This window comes from Octodon degus, unplaced genomic scaffold (genome assembly GCF_000260255.1).
Source record: "Octodon degus isolate 3935 unplaced genomic scaffold, OctDeg1.0 scaffold00115, whole genome shotgun sequence".
Lineage (NCBI taxonomy): Eukaryota > Metazoa > Chordata > Mammalia > Rodentia > Octodontidae > Octodon > Octodon degus.
Window position 1 is genome coordinate 1219169 of NW_004524691.1, and position 5170 is coordinate 1224338.

The 5170-nt window shown below is 35.9% G+C and overlaps 1 pseudogene; it reads left to right on the top strand.

The window, feature by feature from the left end:
• The first annotated feature begins 221 nt into the window (after window positions 1-221).
• On the top strand, window positions 222-596 carry LOC101584977 (annotated as a pseudogene).
• The last annotated feature ends 4574 nt before the right edge of the window (window positions 597-5170 follow it).

Sequence of the window (5170 nt, forward strand, 5' to 3'; positions counted from 1 at the left end):
AACAAAAACTATACTGCATAAGAAATACTTCAAAGAATCAACAACTGGGATGTCCCTTTGTGAAAAGTTTCTGAACTTCAAAGCAAATCTCTAACAGTAAAAAGAAAACCTACAAACTGGGAAAAAGTAATTGCCAACTCTCCCTCCAACAAAAGCCTTCTATCTAGAACATATAAAGAATTTTTTAAAAAACATCCAGCTTTCCAACTTGGCCCAGCAGAATGGCTCCCACAAAAAAGTGTGGCAAGAAAAAGAAGGGCTGTTCTGTCATCAAGGTGGTGATGCCAGAATGTACAATCAACATTCACAAGTGTAGACACGGAGGGGAATTCAAGAAGCACACCCCTCGGTCACTTAAGGAGATCCAGAAGTTTGCCATGAAGGAGATAGAGACTCAAGACATGAAAATTGACATCAGCCTCAACAAACCTGTCTGGACCAAAGGAATAAGGAATGTCCCATATTATGTCTGAATATGGTAGTCCAGGAAATGAAATGAGAATGAAGTTTCACCAAATAAGCTGTATACCTTGGTAACCTACATCCCCATTACCATGGTCAAATATCTCCACACAGTGAGCATGGATGAGAACTAACTTTGAAATAAAGTTACAGAACGGAAAAAAATAAAATAAAATGAATAAAATTAAGCTATATGATATTTACACATATGTGCCTGGTTTATTTCACCTATGAGTATATCTTCAAGTGGCATCCACTAAAATATGAAGACTGAGTTTATCATTCTTTATAGCTAAATAATACTCCATTGTATAAAAATACCACATATTTTTCATCCATTCCTCAGGTGATGGGCATCTTGGTTGTTTCCAAAATTTGGCTATCACAAATTGTGCTGTTATAAACATAGGCACACATATATCACTATGATATGATATTTTCAGATCCTCCAGGAAAATTCCCAGTAGAGAAATAGGTGGGTTAAATGGGATTTTCAGTCCAAATTTTCTAAGAAGTCTCCACACTGATTTCCATAACGGTTGCACCAGTCTATATTCCCACCAGCAGTGGAGAAGGGTTCCTTTTTCCCCACAGCCTCTCCAACATTTGTTGTTGGTTGATTTCTTTATGATAGCCATTCTTTCTGGGGTGAGATGATGTCTCAGTGTGGTTTTAATTTGCACTTCACGAATGGTTAATGATGTGGAGCATTTTTTCATATATTTATTCGCTTCTTTAATTTCATCCTCTGAGAAGTGTGTGGATCTACAATCTGAGGTACAGGATCTCAAGATAAATCCTGAGGGGATTTCACTGACCTTATGAGAACCAAAAGCTACAACTCTTGTTGCATAGGTCTTGCTTTATCTTGGTCTTAACCAGCCAGCAGAATATTATAAAAATGAAATAAAAGAAGTAAAGCCATGCCGTTATGATGAGCTGTAGGGAACTCAGGTCAACAATTTGTGACATTGCCAGTGAAGTGGAAGACCCAATACTGTTATGGACTCCTGGACTTTTTTAGAATATTTTGCTGAGTTAGACCTATAATATTCAAATAACGGAACTAAACAAAAAAGGGGATACAAATGAATGTCCATTTTGTATCTGTGTATTCAAGATGGTTAGGATCGATATATAGTTACATTCTCTTAATGAATAGAGGGATTTGTTCTAATGGTGTTTGTAAATAGGATATCAAGTCCACATCTTGTACAGCAAGTAACCACTAGGAAGAATGTATGCAATGTGTTGATTGTTGAAACTGTCTTACCTATTTGGTTTAAAACTGTCTCATTGCTATTTATTTCTCAGTGAAATTATGGGGAAAAAATGAAAAAAAAAATGAATGTTTTGGTTACTTTTTCTTTGTTTTACAGACCCTAAAATGCCAGAAACAATTATCATAAAAATTAGAGAAGTCATATTTTTCTGATATTATAAATATGGTATATTTTTATCCCAAATTAAACATTGAGGGTTTTTTTCATGGCTATAAATCAAAACAAAATATGATTGTCATATATGTATATGTATAGATACACACACATCAATACATATACACATACATATACATGTATTGGTAACAGTATTATTTATTAGTTTCTTTCATCCAATATAACTTAGAAGTGTATTTTAGAACTGTCTTTCCCAGGTAATCTCTACTTGAAAAATCCTGTATTTTCTTTAATATAGCTCAAACAAGGTGGCTATCTTCTAAATTCTCTCAAGACTTTGAAATGAACAAATTTAAAATAAAAAACATATATTACTTAAAAAATAGAATATTTTGCTGAGTTAACACACCTATAACATTCAAATAACAGAACTAAACAAAAAGGGGATACATATGAATGTCCATTTTGTATCAGTGTATTCAAAATGGTTAGGATATGGACTCTTTTAGAATATTTTGCTGAGTTTACACACCTCTAATATTCAAATAATGGAACTTAACCAAAAAACCGTATACAGATGAATGTCCATTTTGTATCTGTGTATTCAAAGTGGTTATGATAGATATATAGTTACATTCTCTTAATAAATAGAGGAATTTGTTTTAATAGTGTTTTTAAATAGGATATCATGTCAGCATTTTGTACAGCAAATAACCACTAGGAAGAATGTATGCATTGTGTTAATTATTGAAGCTGTCCTACCAATTCGGTTTGAAACTGTCTCATTGCTATTTGTTTCTCAATAAAATTATGGAAAAAATAAAAATTATGCCATAAGAATAATTAAAATTAAAATATCCCCCCAAATTCAAAGACCCAATGCAAAAATGGACACTTGAGATGATTATACACTTCTCATAGGAAAAAATACAAATGGCAAGTAAATACATGAAAAAATTTTCAACATCATTGGTCATTTGAGAAATGCAAATTAGAACAACATTAGTATTCCATCTCATTCCTAAAAGAATGACTAACATCAAGAAGTCAGCCAATAACAAATGCTGAAGAGGCTGTGGAGTAAAAGGAATCCTTCTCCACTGTTGGTGGAAGTGCAGACGGGTATAACCATTTTGGAAATTAGTATGAACTTCCTTCAAAAGCTAGGATTGGAGATCTCATTCAAGCCAGCTATTTCCCTCCCGGATATTTTTCCAAAAGAGCTGAACACCTCTTACCATAGCAATATATGTGCACCCATGTTTCTAGCAGTGCAATTTGTCATAGCTAAACCCAGAAGCCCATCAACTGAAGAACTGAAAAAGAAGCTGTGATATTTTTCCACAATGGAGTATTTATTCAGCTGTAAAACAGGATAAATTTGAGTCCTTTTTGTCAATAAATGAATGCAACATACTTTTAAGTGAAAGAAATCAAACCCACATGTACAAGTATCATATTGTCTCATTAGTCTGAAAACCTGAAAGAGAAAAATGGAATCTGAAGGCTACAGTAGATACTTAGAAAAGGTAATGAACCTATTCAAAAGTAAAGAGTTACTGAGTTGAGTAAAAGGACAGGAGAGGGAGTGGGGAAAGAGATTTATATGTGTATGTAAGCAGGATGGTTTGGACAACTGTGCTGTGCATTTCTGCTGGTCTGTGGCAAGAAGTAGTAAATGTATTAATTTATTTTGTCTCCTTTTTAAAATTCTTTCTACTTTTTCTCTTCTTAATTTCTTATACATTTCTTTCTTCTTCCAATTTTACATGCATATATCTGGTAATATGTATAGCTGGTTGAAAGATAACACTATGTATTACAATAGATGTTGTGAAATTCATATTACTTTAAGTGAAATTCTGTGTCACTTGTAATATTTTGTTTTAATTCTAACTTATACTCACTTTAAAAAATTAAAACATTAAAAAAGAAATTAAAAATTAAAAATACAGTTCAAAAGCTACTGACTCTGATGAATTCTCTTGTTTTCAGCCTCCCAGCTGGTGGTATTATAGGTGTGTACCACCACACCAAGTCTCAATTGTCATTTCATTGTGCCCTGGGGGCAGGGCTGGTATGACATGGCAAGGATCAAACCCTGGCTGCCACACTCTGCCTAAGCAGGCACTTTTGTCCACTGAGCTATCTGGCCTGCTCTATGGATGATCTTTTTATTTATTTTATTTTTTTAAATATATTTTTTGTTTAGATATTTTTTAAAATTTATTTATTTATTTTGTGTGTGTGTGTGTGTGTGTGACCAGCTCAGCCCACCAGGGGGCAGGGCTGGCTGGGGGATTGAACCGCGGTCCCTGTGCTTTGCTTAGCTTAGCTTGTTCTAAGTAGGTGCTTTAGACCACTGAGCCATCTCACCAGCCCCATGGATGATCTTTTTAAGGAGGACCCTGCAAACTTTTTTTCTCAGTATGAGTAGAGAATGGGGCCAGTAACACAGATGCTGAAGTCTGAGCTGGCTGTAGAGGTGTTGGTGCCAGCACAGCAGCCTGAGCTTGCAGAACACACAGTGAAGGAAGGTCTGGTTCCAATCTCTCAGAGATCAGTTGGATTCATGGAAGGGGCTTAGCCCTCTGTACCAGATTATTCTGTGTCATTGGTGGTATATTTCTAAACACCAATAGGAAGCAGTTTGCTGAATAGGTCATCTCTACAGGAGAATTGTGGCAAAAATAGTTTTGTCCAAGGTGACCACAGCATATCTAGCCTGTCAGACTTCATGCCTAACAGAACTACTTCCATACATAAGCAGGGTATACCCAGCATCTGTCAGGGGTCCATTTTTCAAAAATGTTTATCCAAGTACAGCATGTGATACATGGACAGTTAGGTCTTGGCCTAAGCTGAACTGGTCAAATTTCTTGATCAGAAAGACAGTGACTGTTGGACCATGAAAATGGTTTCTGTCAGGTATTATAGAAAAGTTTTGGTGCCTTTTCAGAAGGTAGATTGGGTGTCACAAATCAGAAATGCAGTGGAGGGAAAGAAGTTTTCAAGCTCTGAGAGGTTAAGTCCAGATCAGTTAACTTTGAGTCCAGGAATAGGGTCTTTCATTTAAAGACAAAGAACTATGTGACAGGCTCCTAACAAAGGCAAAATAAGGCATTTTTTAGGTCCATACAGGTGTACCAGCAGGCTGTAGGTAGCAGAAGACTGAAGTAATATATACAGAAGTTAGGGCCAGCCAAAGTTCAGTGGATTAAAGCATCTGCTTAGGCAGACACAGGGACAGGAGTTCAATCCAGGCCATGCCAGCCCCACCCCAGGGGTGCACTGAGATGGTGACTGAGACT